Source organism: Amyelois transitella, chromosome 27, assembly GCF_032362555.1.
Source record: "Amyelois transitella isolate CPQ chromosome 27, ilAmyTran1.1, whole genome shotgun sequence".
In the NCBI taxonomy this organism is placed as follows: domain Eukaryota; kingdom Metazoa; phylum Arthropoda; class Insecta; order Lepidoptera; family Pyralidae; genus Amyelois; species Amyelois transitella.
Window position 1 is genome coordinate 6,005,298 of NC_083530.1, and position 20,516 is coordinate 6,025,813.

General features: G+C 37.2%; 1 protein-coding gene across 1 annotated transcript in view; it reads right to left on the minus strand.

The window, feature by feature from the left end:
- The window catches only part of LOC106130408 (nephrin), a 348,487-nt gene that overhangs the window by 201,267 nt on the left and 126,704 nt on the right, over positions 1-20,516 (minus strand). The window contains exon 2 of the mRNA XM_060951944.1: positions 10,989-11,022. The gene's annotated coding sequence lies outside the window, so the exon portion shown is untranslated. The remainder of the gene's footprint in view (positions 1-10,988; positions 11,023-20,516) is intronic.

Consider the following 20,516-nt stretch of genomic DNA (forward strand, 5'->3'; position numbering starts at 1 on the left):
GGAAGTCTGAAAGGTCACGTCTCGAGGAAATTAGAATGCGGCAGAGCTTCGTGTTTACGTCATATTGTGCGACATAATTACTGGAACGACCTCGTAATATTATTATTTCTCTCTCAAGGAAATTCCCTTTTTTCATATCATATATTTTCAATTTGCCATCTTTGGTGGAAAATCAAGTTTGATTGAATATTTGGGAGCATCAATCTTACAAGTGTTATACATACACGTCAATATCCCTTGCGGGGTAGAAAGAGCCAACAGTCTTGAAAAGACTGATAGGCCACGTTCAACTTGTATGACTTGATGATAGATTGAGATATACAATAGTGATAGATTGCCCATCGCCTAAAAAAGAATCCATGTTTCCCTTAATCGACTTTTACAACCTGCACGGGAAGCTACTATAAGTATGTTTCTAAAACTATCATATATATATATATATATATAGATAGGCCACGTTTCAAAGAATGACACGTTGCTAGCCCAACGCCTAAAAGAAGAATCCCAAGTTTATAAGCCTACCCCTTAGTCGCCTTTTACGACATCCATGGGAGAGAGATGGAGTGGTCCTATTCTTTTTTCTATTGGTGCCGGGATCCACACGGCACGACAAAAAGTTGCAAATTTTAAAACTTCTTATAACAAAGAAAACTCAGTAAGTATTTGCCGAGTCGCTAAATAAAGATTTTCAACCCGCAAAACTAATTAAAATATCTTGCTCTGTTCACTCCGCTAATGAAAAGTGTCGTATAAGACAAAACTTTGTTAGTAGATACAGTTAATTTAACTTTATGACGTGTAACCTTAAACGGTGTCATACATACTTACATAAAATCACGTATACTTCATACTTCAGGGGCAGACAGAGCCAACACTCTTGAAAAGACTGATAGGCAACGTTCAGCTGTTTTGCTTAATGATAGAATTGAGATTCAAATAGTGACAGGTTGCTAGCCCATCGCTTAAAAGAAGAACCCCAAGTTAATGAGCTTTTACCTAAGTCGCGTTTTACGACATCAATTGGAAAGAGATGGAGGAGTGGTTCTTTTATTTTTTGTCACTATTTGAATCTCAATTCTATCATTAACAAACAGCTGAACGTGGCCCATCAGCCTTTTGACTGTTAGCTCTGTCTACCCCGAAAGCGATATAGATGTGATTATATGAATGAATGAATGAAAGCTTCAATTTAATTAATTATATCACATATTTAAATAATATTTCACATATGACACATGAAAAATGCTTGGGAAGGCCGCTTTTCTGAATTAAATATTAATGTTGTTTGGCAGCGACGAAAAAACATAGTGCATCAAGCAGATTCTCCATTCTCGCCAGTTTGTCAGTTTGTAAAAGTCGATAAAGGGAATGGCGTTATTCCTTTTGGCTTTTAGCATAGCAACCAGTCTCTCTAGATCGAACTATATCTGTAAATCGACGTCCGGTGAAAATACTGCAGTGTAGTTTGTTCCTCTACTAATAGAAAATACATCTACTCATTATTCTCTATCCTGAATCTAAATTGTCTTTATCCCTAAAATAATAAAAAAAAACATTCTATTGTGTATTGGAAGGGCGTACTCAATAAGGAACACTACTTTTATACACTCTTTGTATTTATTGTATAAATCGTATAATAACATGTAGCGTCTATGTGATGGCTGACATCCTGAATATTAATGTATATATATTAATGATTAATATTATATATTAATATAATAATAATATATATTATTAATGTTATATGTATATATATTATATTAATTATATATCCTGCGTTCGGATACGCGCACATTTGAATGTCTAACACATACCAATTCAGATATCTTTAAAATCACGAAAGCGACAATTCTTTTTAGAAAACCGTACGAAATTCACACTGCGCCAGTGCCCCGTGTATGAAAGCAACGTAACTTTTGGAAAACGTTAGATTTTATTTGCCGTGAGACTCCCTAAGGAGTCCGACTTTGCACTGAGTGCACGTAGCGAACTGTTGAGAGGCCATTTTGTTTCTTAAAGTCTTTCGACTTACGTATTTACAACTCCTTAGATGTATGACACAGGCACCAATAGAAAAATGAATAGGGACACTCCATATCTTTCCCGTGGATGTCGTAAGAGGCGACTAAGGGATAGGCTGATAAACTTGGGATTTTTCTTGTAGACGATGAGCTAGCACTAAATGAATCTCGATTCTATCATAAAGCCGAACAGCTGAACGTAACCTATAATTTTCAATGCTTCGGTTCTGTCTACTCCGCAAGGGATATAGATGTGACTATATGTATGTATGTATTATACTAAAGTGGTGTAAACATGAAAAAGAGGTAGTCTACTTATTAAAACGAGGGTAAGACACTCGTACATTGAGACCTGAAAATATGACCTAAATATTACAAGAAAATAATGACTAACAAATAAATTTATGAATTGTAACATCTTAACATGAACTTGAAGGACAAAGTTCATGAAGTCTTCCGCCCACAAAACAAATACTTAAACAAGTATACATATATTTAACTTTTAAATATAAATAACAAATTCCAGCGCCAACTACAGTAATCCTAAAATTGAATACCCTTGTTAATCCTAATGGGAGATAACGTGATAATTATAAAGACGTTACAGCAACCCTTTGGTCTACACCGCAGACTAATAACTAGATAGATTAAACAACTTTATTTAAGGACACTAATCTAGGGGTCAACATTTAAACAAAAAATTTTACATACATGGGCTAGCAACCTGTCACTATTTGATTGAATCCCAATTCTATCATTAAGCCAATCAGCTGAACGTGGCCAGTCTTTCGCGACTGCTGGCTCTGTCTACCCACAAGGGATAAGACGTGATCATATGTATGTATAATCATAAAGTGTGTGTCATCTATTAAGTAGATGTTAAGCGTCTATTTTCAAACTTATCTGTGGTTTATACAACCGGGAAGTCGATAGATGTATAATAAAGATTATGCTTAGTACTGCACGGGTTTAAATGAGAGCCAAGGATCTCATAAAAGCAATTATATGATGACAAACGATCTACTCGTTTTACATTGTTTAGTAGTCTGTTTATATAGATTCTTACTCAAATCTATATTCCTTGACAGAGCCAACAGTCTTGAAAAGACTGAAAGGCCGTTTTCAGCTGTTTAGCTTAATGATATAATTGAGATTCAAATAGTGTCAGGTTGCTAGCCCATCGCATAAAACATAATACATTCGTCATAATATAATGGAAATGATGAAGATGTAAAAATCGTTTCAGTATTTTGTCTACTGTACCCTAAAAATGAAGAACCATAGTTTTGCTTTTAACTAAAAAAACTCCACTGCGTTCATAAGAACCCTCAATTTCTCGGCACATATCACGTAACCCTCTTACAGAAATGGTTGTTTATGAGACATCGCCGCTTCACTTGTGACCATTAGACACGCAACATTACCTCTGATGGTCCAGTTTGGAGAGCTCGAGATTGGATTAGAAAAAGTTTGTGGACTGGATTATCTTGTTTGGGAATAGTGTATGAATTTGGGAAACTGGATGTGTTTCCATGATCCAATACTGGTTAGGTTCCACTGCAAGGGTTGCGGAGGTCAAATGGGATTCGATACGTGTTAAAATTTAATGACTCACCCAATCCCAAGGGCTTACCTCTCTAGAGTGGTGAGGATGTAACTGGGACTATATAGTGTAATTATAGTGTGTACAAAGAGAAAGAAAAAAATGCATTATGAATTATCAGCCATTAACAAAACTGTAGCTATAATTCTAAGTAAAATATCGTCGACGTAAACAAACAGTCCTTTTTTTAATTACTTAGAATCCAATTACTTCAAATCCCGCGTATCAATTACACCCCAATATCATTCAGAGCACTGGACTCAATCACAGAGACAAATGGCGCACCCTAAGCAAACGTTGTTACGATTTTTTCAATTATATGGCAATCAACGCGACTTGATCGAAACCGGTGGAGAGGTTTAGGGAAGAGAAAATATTAAGTCTTTGGTCTCAAAAAATAAATGTAGAAAGACCTAACTCCTAAAACTGACATTTTATCAGAATGCGGTGATGCACGGTTCTTTCTTCACCATAATATCTGCATTATCTTACCCTTTACTCACATTTATAGTTCTCTTCATTCAAGTTTAGCGGCCAAGTGCTAACGGTTTTGAACAAATGATGCTTAGATAGTACAGAGAGTAAAATAACAAGTTACTGAATACATACGTACATAAATCACACCTCTTTCCACTCGCAGAGACTAAATCTTTCGAGCGAAAAGATGTACTTAGAATTATTTTTAAATATAACTGAGTAAAATTTATAGTATAACTGAGTAAAAAAGTTATAATAAAATGTTATTAAGTTAACAATGAAATGGAAGGAAACACATAAACTTTAAATCTGAGGCCTCTGTTCGTCTGACGTCACTAGAGCAAAAATTAACGATTTCATTAGTCGTGTCCCATTACTTTGAGTTAGTACTCACGATTTTTTCGTGGTTTACGACTGTGACATTGAAAGATTCGGCAATTTTAACAATTTTATTGCTATTTGATTATTTTCATTGAAGATATTATTTAACAAACGAGTTGTTCTGGTAATAAAATTTATGTATTGTGTTACAAAAATTTACCAACTGCTTCTTCTAAGCAGATTGTAGAAGTCGATCAAAGTAAAAAGGTTTATAAACAACTTCGTCTTAAACTTGTGGATCTCCTATATATTTTTTAATGTAATAATTTGAGTCTGTTCGACCAAAATCTGCCTGTGTAGTAAGCAAAATGGGGTCTAAGGAGATGTTGTGTGATAGAAAGATTTACACACAAATGTCACATCTTCATCCTTTAAGGGTAGACAGAGCCTATATTCACAAAACCCAAAGATAACGGTCTCTGACAAATAACTATACCACTATTTAGTTTGTACATTTAAATACAAAGAATAATTCCATTTTAATATCTAACTACAATAGGAACTAAATGAATAGCTGTTAATAATTGAATTCTCTATGTTCTAAGTGTTTTTGACGTGAGCATAGTTCAGAACAACAGCGAATGAATCACGCTTTCAACTCTTGAACTTAACAGATAATTAAGCTTTCGTTGTTTTCTCAAACGAGCTTAATTGCCAGTTGCTAATGCAAGGCGGAGTGCATTTAGTGGGAATTACTCAATTAAGAATGAATGATAGTTTTTATGAGAAGCGTATTGCATAAATATAATAAGGAAGTGTGCAGGGATCGTCGTAAGTGGAAAGATGTAGTCTCTGCCTACCCCTCCTGTAAATGTGATTATATATATTTGTTATCACTGATGGGGTAAACAGACTCCGAAGAAAAAGACCTACGGCGATAATAACTAAATAGTTTTAAGCAAAATCGCTTCCCGCGTCTATCTATCTGTTTGTATGTATGCTTACATCTTTAAAACTACACGGCAGAGTTTTAAGAAGTTTCTTTTAATAGATAGAGTGATTCTAGAGAATGTTTCATATGTTTTAATGATACCCGTACGAAGTCGCTAGTATCATATAAGTGTACCTCAAAACGGTTAGATTTCGTTATAATGTTTAGTTGAAAAAGTTTTTATGACATGAGAAAATGAAATGAAACTGCTATTTCGTCTGAAACTTTGAACACAAACAGAATCTGTTTGAGAGTACTTTCATAAACAGAGTTGATGTTTATTTTAGGAGAATGTCATATCATATGCACTTATGACTTACCAGCTTTCACCCGCAGGTTCACTACTAATTTTCTAATTAATCTACAAAAAAAAAACATCAAATTAAACGCCACCTACAAAAAGCGAAGAATTTTGCGCCACCCACAAAATGCACCTGCAAAATGCTTCGCTTTTTATTCGCAAATCCCACGGGAAATGTAGCTTTTTCCGGGATGAAAGGTACCCTATGTCCTTCTCCAGACTCTTAATTATAATATAAACTTACGTAATATTTCAAGAAGATTTTTATACAGAAGATAACTCGTGAACATATAACAAACGCATAAACTCACTTTCGCATTTAATACTCAATTCTATCTTAAAGCCAAATAGCTGAACGTGGCCTATCAGTCCGCTCAGGACTGTTGGCTCTGTCTACCCCGCAAGGGATATAGACGTGATTATATGTATGTATGTATGTATGTAGATCTATATTTGTAAATTGGCGTCCGATGAAAATGCTGCAGTGTAGTTTGTTCCGCCGCTTCTTCTACACATGCGCTTTGGAAGCGGTAGTAGTTATAATTAGATTTAAGTGATGTGACGTCAATAAGTGCTACCTAGTATCCAATTTTGAAAAAAAATCTATTCTATTCTATTCGTGTGAGGTTAGTGATCTCGCCACAAATATAATGTAACGTGTAAGTTTTAAATGATGAAGCTAGTAATCTTTGGAGTCTCTTGTAGGCGATAGCAACTTACCAATATTTAAATTTCAATTCCATCATTAAGCCTTACAGTAGTATAGACAGTTGTAGGGTAGACAGAGCCAATAATCTTGAAAAGAGTGAATGGCCACGTTCAGCTGTATGGCTTAGTGATAGAATTGAGATTCAAATAGTAACAGGTCGCTAGCCTACGAGAAGAAACACAGTTTTTTTACTTTATACTTATCGTTTAAGTTTACCAGTACTATATTAGCTTATAAACTTGGGATTCTTCTTTTAGGCGATGGGCTAGCAACCCGTCACTATTTGAATCTCAATTCTATCATTAAGCCAAACAGCTGAACGTGGCCTATCAGTACTTTTCAAGACTGTTGGCTCTGTCTACCCCGTAAGGGATAAAGACGTGATCATATGTATGTATGTATGTATATTAACTATACATTTTGTCATCAGATTTAGAGAAAGAGGGAAGATAACACATAAATACGAACGTTGACTAACCATAACGTTTTTCCGCCAAATAAAAAGAAACAAGCATTACGTAAATATCTCCGCATTTGCAAAACAAAGATGGCGAAAAAAAAACTCAGGCGCACATAATTTCACTGTTAGACAGTCTATTTTATCGAGGAAGGCTATAGGCTACATTTTATCCCGGATTTCCTACGGGAAACGTCAACAATGCAGGTGAAAGTTGAATGAGTCGGCCATCTGCGAGCTTTCCACGCGAACGCTGCGCAAACCAACAAAGATATAGTAAAACAATGTACTAAAGATGTGAAGTACTCATTTTTTGCCACAAAAAAGTCCGCGAGAGCATATATCTATCTCTTAAGGTTTACTTACAATAACCACTTTTATGTTCATTTTTTAAGATTTATTCCACGCGGACGAAGTCGCGGGCACAGCTAGTCAACCAATAAACGATGTTTGTTTGTCACACACCTCATTTACTTTGGACCGGGTGCGAGTGGCTCACCGACTTTTATTTTCCCGCCATTCACCCGGACCTAAATTCCGCCGTGGTATAACTAAAATGCCGTTATCTGACATCAGGATCTTTGTGTTGTTTTGTATGTTTTACTCTTATGGTGCAATAAAGAGTTTTATCTATCTATCTATCTATCTATCAGGATTTACACCTTTTTACCAGTAAAATAAGAAAAAAAAATCTCTTTCGATCTGTTTATATGTACGACTTTTTGGTACCTTTAAGTCATAAATAGGCGTTCTCATTGATGTATGGCATCAGTTTAAATTTTTACCGCAGTTTTTGACGTTTTACTTAAAACAAGGATTTGGCAGATAACGGCATTTTAGTTATACCAGGGCAGAATTGGCGAGGGTACAGAAATGAGGCTTCGTGGAAACATACGGTTCATGCATCACGTCTATATAGGCAAACCTTGTTATACGCCATAGCAACGGTTGCCATGATGTTGTTTGTTAGAGATAATGTCAAAAATAATTTTTATTGTTAGATGTTCTTAATTTTTATGTTAATATGTAATACCTACTAGCTGTGCCTGCGACTTCGTCCGCGTGGAATAGTTATTTTGGGCATCATTGAAGCCCTCAAGGATGCTCCTTCCACGATTTTTTTCACATTTTCCATTATTTCTTCGTGTAATATAGTTATTTTTAAAACTGATTATATCTCTCCTCTCTTCTCCTTCCATCTTCTGTAGGAATAAATAACTTTATAACTATACTTCCTACAACGTCTATATCCCTTGCGAAGTAGACAGTCTTGAAAAGTCTGAAAGGCCACGTTCAGCTTATATATATGTAATTGAGATTTAAATAGTGACGGATACCATATTTCAATTGCCCCTCGGTTGCAAGAGGAATCCCAAGTTCATAAGCCTATTCCTTTGACGCCTTTTACGACATTCATGTGAATGAAGATTTCCGGCACTAAAGTTTGTATTTATTGCCTGAACATGAACAAACCTGCACATTCAAATAACTGGATGGACAGATAATCTACACGAGTTACGTTCCCCTGCAAAGATTGAGGACAGATGCAAGTAGCTTCGTGTAGAAACCAGTCTCACCCATACCAGGATCATAGTCATAAAAGCTCACCTAAAGCTCCTCTCCAGAGAGGTAAAGATGTAACCAGGACGAACGCCAGGAGGAAGAAGATGGAACAGTGACTATATATCTGTTCTCTCTTTCTTCCATTCGAGAACCCGGTTGATTTATATCCCGGAAAGGAATTTAAATTAAAGTACACGTCCGCTCTTTAACACCCAATCGGCAGGAAATATGTAATTTCATGGCGGTGTAACCCGAATTCAGTGACGTGGAAATGTTAATTACAATAATACTAACGACCCGACCCGACTTCGCATGGGTAGCATTTTGAAGTGATTCAATAGGAAGGTTTGTATGTCCATATATATCCATAAAAAAATTGCATGAAAATCCGTTTTGTGGTTTTAAAGATCTAAACATACATACAGACATAGGGATAGACGCGGCAAGACTTTGCTTTATACTTTGTAGGAATTCCTTCTTCAATCGGTTATATTTAAAAAAGCGCCATCTATTGAGAAAAATCAACTTTAAATCTCTGTGGATAATATGGTATGTTATAATTAACCCGCAATATTCATGATGTCAAAATGACAAAGCTATTAAAGTGCACCCGAGTTGAAAACCACATTTCATATTCCAAATTCAAACGACAGCGTTGCCAACTACTACAGTCAAAATTCAAATATAGAATAAAAAACAGTGATGCCTGTGTCAAAAACCTTTTTAATACGAACCTAAGATGAACACCACATTTCATATTCGAAATTCGAACGAAATTTCACACAAACGACAATATTACCAACTTTCAGATATTCAAATCTGGAACCGAAAAAATAACTGTCTTCACGGAAATTTTGTTCGTTTATAGACTTTATCGGTTTACAATAGAGTTGGTTTTCAAATGTGATAGTGCATAATAGCAAATAACGTTCGCTGACGAGGCACTAGAGATTGGAACGATTGTTCCATTCGGAATTGTGCTGACGTGACGTCATAGAATAGCCATTAGACAGGTTTAAAAATGCGACTACGGGCTGTTCTGACCCATTAGATTCGACCCAAACTTAAAAATATACCAATAGAAAAAGAATAGGACCACTCCATTTCTTTCCCATAGATGTCGTAAAAGGCGACTAAGGGGCTTATAAACTTGGGATTCTGTTATTAGGCGATGGGCTAGCAACATGTCATTATTTCAATTCTATCACTAAGCCGAACAGCTGAACGCGGCCAATTGGTCTTTTCGAGACTGTTGGCTCTATCTTCCCCGCAAGAGATATGGACTTGATTATATGTTTGTATGTATGTTGATGTTCGGCATGTAAGTTCCTTATAGGGTTCCCTAAGCGTGTACTAATTATAGCTTACACAAGTCAGGATTATGGACAAAAAGCAGATACCGGGTTCATATCCGGAGATGTATTGATATAACCGGCGTCTTCAACGCCTAAAAGAATATTTTTTTGACGTGACAACGCCTTATAATTCGATTGAGCCGGACGCACGAAAAAACATGACTCATGCGGCGTTACCTCGCTCTGAGGCGTTCCATGTAAGGCTTGAAGTGCAAGCGAGAGCGCGGAACGAGCGACAAAGAGGCACAATCGGCCTTCGCGTTCGGCAGCGTATACCTCCTTCTCTATATACACACAAATCTATTAAACAAATGAAATTGAAATTTTCTTTTGAAAAATGCTACAATTCCATCAGTATTTTCTTAAGACGTTGTCACGTTCAACTATCGTCAGTAAACCGACTTAACAGACAACCGATTTTTTTTACCCTGGGTCGAATGGTCACTTGGAACTGGGTCATAAGGGGATTTTCATTGAGCGGGTCAAAAGACGAGGGTCAAAAGGTTCAAATCCGGGAGCTATGCGTGATACAGAACAATTTGAAGGTAAAGATAGCAATAATTAGCTTTATCTTTTAAAGGTGTTTTTAATTCGGGCATAAGAATCGTTTTTAACGAAAAGTAGTGGTATTTAAAAAGCAATTGATAATTTTGCACAGAAATTGAAATCCAGCTGCTTGTGTTCCCGCGTATATTGTAAAAGACAATAAAGGAAAAGAGTTATAAACTTCGGATTTCTTTAAGGCGAGCAAGCAACCTGTCACTTTTCTGAATCTAAATTCCACCATTACGCCATACTGCTGCGCGTCGCGTTTCAGTCTCTTCAAGATTGTTGGCTCTGTCTACCTCGTAAGATATTAAGACTTGATATATATGTATGTACATACATTCATATAATCACGTCTATATCCCTTACGGGGTAGACAGAGCCAACAGTCTTTAAAAAGACTGATAGGCCACGATTAGCTATTTGGCTTTACGATAGCCTAAAAGAAGAATCCTAAGTTTATAATATAAGCCCATCCCTTAGTCGCCTTTTACGACATCCATGGGAAAGAGATGGAGTGGCCCTGTTCTTTTTTCTATTGGTGCCGGGAACCACACGGCACATACATCATCAATTACATATATATGTATATACATGTAATTTATGATTATGTAAAGACGGCTGGTAAATTGAGAAATACTTACATTTAACTTATTGTGGATTGGCACGAGGAATGATCTGAAACAAAGAAATTATTACACATTATAAAAAAAACGTACATACATACATATGGGCACGTCTATATCCCTTAAGGGGTAGACAGAGCCAACAGTCTTGAGAAGACTAGAAGAGAAGAAAAAGAATCCCAAGTTTGTAAGCCTATTCCTTAGTCGCCTTTTACGACATCCATGGAAAAGAGATGGAGTGGTCCTAATATTTTTTGTATTGGTGCCGGGAACTACACGGCACAAACGTGATATTAAAAATTAAATAACTAAATAACATACATACATACATACATACATAAAATCACGCCTCTTTCCCGGAGGGGTAGGCAGAGACTACCTCTTTCCACTTGCCACGATCTCTGCATACTTCTTTCGCTTCGTCCACATTCATAACTCTCTTCATACAAGCTCGGCGGTTTCGGGTACTTTTGACCTGACCCTTTACCAGGACGTCCTTAATTTGATCAAGATACGTTCGTCTAGGTCTTCCCACTCCGACCCTTCCCTCCACACTCTCCTTGTATATCTGCTTAGTCAACCTGCTTTCATTCATCCTCTCCACATGACCGAACCATCTTAACATACCCTTTTCTATTCCTGTAACTACATCTTCTTTCACATCACAACATTCCCTTATCACGCTGTTCCTTATCCTGTCACTCAATTTCACACCCATCATACTCCTTAACGCTCTCATTTCCACTGCATTTATTCTGCTTTCATGCTTCTTTTGCCATACCCAACTTTCACTCCCATACATTAATGTCGGGACCAACACGCCCCTGTGCACAGCCAGTCGAGCCTGCACAGCCAGTCGAGCACTAAATAACAATACTCAAAAACTGAAGAATAGGACAACTCCAAATCTATTCTTTGGGATGTCGTAATAGATGGCTAGCAAGAGGCTTATAAATATGGGATTTCTTTTTGTAGGCGATTGGCTAGCAATCTGTCAATATTTGAATCTCGATTCCATCTTTAAGCCATACAGCTCTGAACGTGGCTTTACAGTCTTTTCAATGTTGGCTCTGTCTACTCTGTAAGAGATAAGTCCGCCATTGCAAGTGATTTGTATCTTTTATAAATATGTATGAGTTATGAATGTGGATGAAGCGAAGGAAGTATGCAGAGATCGTGGCAAGTGGAAAGAGGTAGTCTCTGCCTACCCCTGCGGGAAAGAGGCGTGATCTTTATGTATGTATGTATAAGTATGTACTTAGTATTTTCTTTTGACTGTTTAAATTTCTTTGCAATAAAGATATTACAAACAAACAAACAAGATATAGACGTGATTATCTGTATGGATTTGATATAAATAAGGTAAGAAACTAAATAAGATTCAAATGTAAACACGCGAACGTTTGATTTCAATCCATCTTGTTTTGCTTACGCTCCATAGCGCACTTCGCATACCGTATTTCATCTGATGTAAGATTTATATCACGTCGATTTTGCTAACGCTACGTAAACAAGTTTGCATATAATAAGGACCTAGCTCTTATCCGCAGCTTCGTTCGCGTGAATTTAGGTTCATCTACAAAAAACGACGAATTTAACGCCATCTACAAAAAATGTGACGAAATTATCACCACTTATAAAAGCCAATAATTAAACGCCACATACAAAAAGCGACGACTTTAGCGCTACCTACAAAAAAGGTTTTTCGCAAATCCCACAGGAATTTTAGTTTCTACAGGGTTGAAAGGAAGCCTACGTACTTCTCCAGACTCTTGATTTCGTGATATTTCAAGAAGATTAATTCAGTAGATAACCTGTGAAGAGGTAACAAACAAACAAATAAACATACTTTCGCATTTATAAAGTTTATAAGCCTATCCCTTAGTCGCCTTTTACGACATCCGTGGGAAAGAGATGGAGTGGTCCTATTCTTTTTTGTAATGGTGCCGGGAACCACACGGCACTGCCGAGAACCACACGGCACACGGTTTGTAACTAAAAAAATGCAATTTCCCTTCCCTTTATAAAAACATAGCGTTTCTTAAGCCAGGTATTTTAATTAAAACTTCCAACAACATTTGTAGGAAATCATAATTGAGTCTGTGACTTCCCGCTGTGATTTAACGAGTACTAAGAAGTGAAGGTCCTTTGTGGGGAAAACCACTTCGCCGAGACCACAAAGTCCCGGGTTCGTGACCTGACCAGGTGACATAATTGTTTATTAGAATATAATTACAGTTATTTCATCCAAATCAATACTGTTAAATGAATGGACTTGACATAACATAACATATAATCACGTATTTCATCCAAATTATTACTGTTAAATGAATGGACAAATAAACGAAACATAACATAATATATAATCACGTCTATATCCTCCGCGGGGTAGACAGAGTCAACAGTCAACAAGAGAAAGTCCACCCAGCTGCTAGACTTAATGATGGAATTGAGATTGAAATAATGACAGGTTGCAAGCCCTTCGCTTAAGAGGAATTTTAAGTTTATTACCCATTCCTTAGTCATCTTTTTGGTCATCCATGGATAAAAATTGGTCCTATTCCAAGTGCCGGGAACCACACGTAAAACCAATGTGTATAAGTTATTATCAAAGTTGTAGCGGGAGTGATGATTCGGCTCGACCGCCACGAAAGGGAAGATCTTCCGCCAGGCTAGGTGTTATGCCTCGGGAACCGCGCGACAGACGATGTTGTGTCGGAGGTTGCATATATACTCCAATCTGTAAAATCTTTGATTTCGCGATTTTGGTCTTTCGCTGTTTTTGACTTATAGCGTCGCGTGATTTTTATTTTTTAATAGATGTCGCCACAAAGTTGACCATTCATTCACATATACAGGCTTTCCATGATCACTGCAAACTTCTTTTTATAACTGTGACGACATAACAAATGTCACACACAAACTGTCAATTATAGCGAAAAAATGACGCGCTCAGCCAATAGCAGCTAAGAATCTAAATCGCGCAAACAAAGACTTCACGGACTGGAGCATAAATACGCGCGATAAAAACGGCGTAGCGCGTGCCACGCTACGGGGGCAGCACAAATTCAACTTTCAAAGTCCTTACTGGTCGGGGATGATCAAAAACCCGTGATATGAATAAGTTGGAAGCATTTAACAACTCAAACTTTGAGTTCTACAAGTCCCGCTGAGTTGGGATGTGGGTGACAAGACATAGTTCTGACATTGATAGGTAAAGAAATAGACTACAAATAGAGGTACACATGAGATTTTTATTGTTCACTTTTTATTTTTTTTAAGAGAGTAATGAAGTAGTGTGCCGTGTGGTTCCCGGCACCAATACAAAAAATAATAGGACCACTCCGTCTCTTTCCCATGGATGTCGTAAAAGGCGACTAAGGGATAGGCTTACAAACTTGGGATTCTTTTTTAGGCGATGGGTTAGTAACCTGTCACTATTTGATCTTAATTCTATCATTAAGCCAAATAGCTGAACGTGGCTATTCAGTCTTTTCAAGACTGTTGGCTTAGTCTACCCCGCAAGGGATATAGATGTGACCATATGTATGTATGTAATATTTACTTTATTTAGATATTTATGTACATCCAGGAAAAAATACGACTGGAACTTAGACTAAGGAGAAATTTAGCACTACTTTGACGGCCTCTGTGGCGCAGCGGTAGTACGCTTGTCTGTGACACCGGCGGTCCCGGGTTCGAATCCCGGCCAGGGCATGATGAGAAACAAACTTTTTCTGATTGGCCTGGGTCTTGGATGTTTATCCATATAAGTATTTGTTATAAAATATAGTATCTTTGAGTCAGTATCTCGTAACACAATTCTCGAACTTACTTCGAGGCTAACTCAATCAGTGTAATTTATCCCGCATATATTTATTTATTTATTTTTACTTATTTCTAAAGATATTAATTCCAGTAGGCCTTTGTACCATCCCTATCTGTTTTATGTTGTTTTTTTATGTTTTACTCTTATGGTGCAATAAAGAGTTTTATATCTACCTATCTGTCTAGGCCCAAGACAGGAAAATGTAAAGAAAGGCGTTTATATTCAACGTCTATTTCGATATTATATCTTTGACAATGCGACAAAGACTATCTTACGCTGACAGCGGAACACGTTACATACCTTTCCATAGTTTAAGGCTCTTTCAGAGGCGTGTGTTCGAATCAAAAGGATTTCTACTTTCTAGAGTTACCAATTTTGTATACATTAAATAAATGATAAATAAATATATACGGGACAAATTACACAGATTGAGTTAGCCTCGAAGTAAGTTCGACACTTGTGTTACTAGATACTAACTCAAAGATACTATATTTTATAAAAATACTTATATAGATAAACATACAAGACCCAGGCCAATCAGAAAAAGCTCAAATATTAGAATGTTACAATATCGGAGCGTCTGTGGTCGAATTGGTAAGGTGCTCGGTTTTAATGCGTGATGCGCATAAAGGCACAGGTTCAAATCCCATCTCGATCATGTGCTAACAACTATTTTCGAAGTGATAATAAGTTTAAAGGTCGGAGTGGGAAGACCTAGACGAACGTATCTTGATCAAATTAAGGACGTCCTGGTAAAGGGTCAGGTCAAAAGTACCCGAAACCGCCGAGCTTGCATGAAGAGAGTTATGAATGTGGATGAAGCGAAGGAAGTATGCAGAGATCGTGGCAAGTGGAAAGAGGTAGTCTCTGCCTACCCCTTCGGGAAAGAGGCGTGATTTTATGTATGTATGTATAAGTTTAAATGCTCTTACGGTGAGGGAAAACATCGTGAGGAAACCTGCACATTCAGGCAACTGGGTGTGTAACCATGATCCTATACTGTTTAAGGTTCCCCTGCAATGGTTGCATAGATCAGATGGAAGTCGCTTCGTGTAAAAACCTGACTCACCCAGTCCAGGATCCATGGTCAAAGGCGTACCCCCGGCTCCTCTCCAGAGTGGTGAGGATGCAACCGGGACTTAATCTTAGAGGAAGAAGAAAATTAGAATTGTAGGAAGTGTAGTTATTAAAGTTATTTATTCCTACAAAAGAAAGAAGGAGAAATGAAGAGAAAAATAATCAGTTAAAAATCACTATATTATTTTCAACATAAAATTAAGAACATCTAACAATAAAAATTATTTTTGACATCTCTCCAATAAACAACATCATGGCAACCGTTGCTATGGCGTATACCAAAAAGGTTGCCTGCAGAATGTTTTCAACTCGAGCAATGCCACGAGCGGATGCTAGTATACACATTTCCAAACTTTATAAACAAAATCGCCCGTATTATGCTTGATATACCTACATACTAACAAACAAATTCTGATTGAAATGTTGATATCCAATACAAATTGTTCTACAACACGTCATAGTAACAAGTTTAAAAGCAATTCCAACTTGTCTATAATAATTTCTCGGGGTTTTCTCTTTTCTGGGAATTTGAAATTGTATGTGGTACTTTTGAATAATATATTTGTAGCATTGTAGTTAAAATGTTCACAAGCTAAGCTTAAATAAACTAGCTTGTGCCGTGTGGTTCCCGGCTCCCCATAATACCCCAACATATCTTTACCATGGATGACTCGCGACTCACCCAATGCAAGATCCATGGTCAAAGACATACCCCAGGCTCTTCTCCAGGGAGGTGAGGATGCAACCGGGACTAAAGCCAGGAGGAAAAAGGTCTTTACCATGGATGTCACAAAAGGCGACTAAGAGATTGGCTTATAATCTCGGGATTCTTCTATAAGGCGATGGGCTAGTAACCTGTCATTATTTGAATCTCAATTCCACAAATAAACCAAACAGCTGAACGTGGCCTTTCATTCTTCACAAGAATCTACCCTGCCAGGGATATAGACGTGCGTATGAAACAATGTTAGAATAGAATAGAAAAGATTTATTTTCAAAATTGGATACAGGGTATCACTTATTGACGTCACATCACTTAAATCTAATTATAACTACTACCGCTTCCAAAGCGCATGTGTAGAAGAAGCGGCGGAACAAACTACACTACAGCATTTTCATCGGACGTCAATTTACAAATATAGATCTCTTTAATCTAAATCTTGGACGAATGCACATTGTCTACATTAAAAAACATGAATGAATGTAGAACTAATTATGTCAATACGAATATTTCGTTGTATGTTCTTATGATAACAGTGATATTCAACACAAATGCAGGCTTTTGTACGAAACGCTCCCTCGGGAACGATCAATTCTCTACCAAAAACTTCTAGGATTTCCTTAAGGATCTTTGACGTGTTGTGTTACAAAGGTTTCGGAGTCTCATGAGTGTTTTCCAAGGAAAAGTGTGAAGAAAATATTTTCACACGAAATATTATCAGAATATACGTGTTAGGAATGTTATTTGGAGTAGTGTAACTAATATATATACTAGTTACATAGATAGTACTTAGCTGAAGCCCGCTATTTTGAACGCGTTTAATTTTGATTGGTTTCGGTCATGATAAATTGAAGAGATGTACTCGTACATGGGTTGATATTTAAGAACAGTTAATACACATACATTCAAACATATAGATACGTCTATATCCCTTGAGAGGTAGACAGAGCCAAAAATCTTGAAAAGACTGAGAGGGCACGCTCAGATGCTATCCTTTAAAAATGAGAATGAGATTCAAGTTACAGGTTGCTAGCCCAACGCCTAAAAGAAGAATCCCAAGTTTAGAAGTCTATCCCTTAGTAGCCTTTTACGCCATCCATGGGATAGAGATCGCAGCCCTACAAGATGGTCGGATCAAATCCGATCGTCACTAAACACCGATCTCCATAAGGCCCTCCACGACGCAAAGGATCGCAACAGGTGGAAGGAAGAGATCAAAGAGAAAGTGATTCAGCGGGGGAGTCACGACCCTCAGCAATGAGGTATACGACGCGGGGAGGAGGAATAGAGATGGAATGATCCTATTCTTTTTTTCTATTGGTGCCGAGAACCACATGGCATTTTATTTTTAAGTAAACACACGATAAATTTTGTTTGGATCTAACACCAGTTTCGTTCCGAATGAAATGAACGAACAAGCCTTCAGTAATTGTTTGACGGCTGTCAAACTAATTGCATGTATTATAGTACATACATACTAAAAATCACAACGAGAGATTTTTACAGAGACTATTAAGTTTCATTTGTCAAGTCGCCTTGCATCATTTAACAAAGATATTGGAAGAGGGTGTGCACCGTCACCTTGGCTGTTAAACTGAAACCTAACAGTTAACATCAAAATGATAAATTGTGTTAAAAAATTTATCGGAGAAAATTCAATGAAATCTAAATTGCGCTCAATGGGCCAAGAAAATCAAGCCATTTGCCGATATGAGAAGACTATTGGAGCCATAAATTCCATCATTATAAAGCAGTTGAAATGAAATATGTTTGTCCTGCTCTATACTCGATGGATATTTGAGTGTGGTCGTGAATTAAATCGGTTTAATATATTTCTTGTTTTTTTGTATTACTTACACAAATTGTACCTTTCCCTTAGGGGTAGGCATAGACTGCTCTCCACTTGCCACGATCTTTGCATATTTCTTATGCTTCGTCAACATTCATCAATCTTTTTATGCAAGCTTGTCTTATACTTTTACATGAACTTTCGTCAGCATGTCCAGGAATTAATCATGTCGTTTGACTTTCTAAAAATTTCATCGCTTCCATTAAAAAATTACATATTTTTCGTTTTTGAGTGGTAAACAGAGCTAACAGTCTTGAAATAGACTAAAAGGCTACGTTTAGCTGTATGGCTTAATGATGGAATTGAGATTCAAATAGTGACGGTTGCAAGCCCATCGCTTACAATAAGAATTTCAAGTTTATTAACCTTTTCCTTAGTCGTCTTTTATCCATGGGAAAGATTTGAAGTGATCCTATTCAAAAGTGCCGGGAACCACACGGCCCCCATTTAAACTCGCACACCATTATCTCACTTCAAAACAAAAGAGATATCTCGAGTAAAAAAAAGCGGCACGTAGGTACTCATTTGTCTAAAGTTTATCATCTCTGATATAATACATATTTCTTTTAAATGTCTTTGGATTACAAATAAATTTTAATATATTAATTTAATCGAAGCAAATCCCTAGATCTGTTGTTTAATGTATCGCAAATATCTTGATAATCTGTGTACAACATCGAGACAGCTTTAAACAAAGGAATTACTACGCTGGGGTGACCATGACTTAAATATTTATGGGGCTATATATTTGCAGATTGTATACATATATATACATACATACATATACATACATACATACATATACATACATACATATACAGACATACATATACATACATACATATACATACATATATATAGATACATAAATAAAATCACGCCATTTTCCCGCAGGGGTAGGCAGATCTCTGCATACTTCCTTCGTTCATCCACATTCATAACTCTCTTCATGCAAGCTCGGCGGTTTCGACTCTTGACATACATATGTATAGCTTCGTTTTCAAAATAGGATACAAGGTACCGCTTAATCACGTCAACGCAACTTAAGAAACATCATCAAAAACATATAAACACGTCTTTATTCCTTACGGAGTAAACAGAGCAAACAGTCTTAAAATAACTGAAAGGCCACATTCAGATATATGGCTTAATGATGGAATTGAGATTCAAATAGTGACAGGTTGCTAGCCCATCGCCTTAAAAGAAGAAACTTTATAAGCCTACCCTTTAGTCGCCTTTTACGACATCCATGGGAGAGAGATGGAGTGGTCCTTTTCTTGTTTCTATTGGTGCCGGGACCCACACGGCGCAAATAGTGGGCATCATCTAGTGATTAAAATAATGTTGTTATTAAAAAAATCCTCAGAATTTCGAAATGCATGCCACCCTACGCCTTAAGCTGATGCGTTCACAATTCCCTCACATAATTCGTTCAGACAGTATATAAACTCATACATGTCTTCGGTCTACACTTTTAGTGTAGTTTAACATTTTTGTATCGATATGATCCCTACGTAGTTTATGGAAAGCTTGGCTCTGTCTACCCCCTACAGGATGAAGACGTAGCTGGAGCGATGATACGGCTCGTCACCAAAAGGACGATCTTCGGCGATGTCAAGTAGGTATTTATGATATGTGCCGTGTGGATCCCGGCACCAATGAAAAAAGAATAGGACCAATCCATCACTTTCCCATGGATGTCGTAAAAGGCGACTAAGGAATAGGCTTACAAAATTGGGATTCTTGTGTTTTAGGCGATGGACTAGCAACCTGTCACTATTTGAATCTCAATTCTGTCATAAAGCCAAATAGCTGAACGTGGCCATTCAGTCTATTCAAGCCTGTTGGCTCTGTCTACCCCGCAAGGGATATAGACGTGACAATATGCATGTATGTATTTATGATCCAATTAGCGGCCCGCCCCGGCTTTGCACGGTTAGCATTCACATTCAGAAGTTCTTAAAAGGCGACTAAGGGAAACACATTCATCTAATGTTTTTCATTATTTCCAAGCTGATCTGGAAGCTATGAGAAAAAACACGTACATTAACATACATACATAAAGTCACG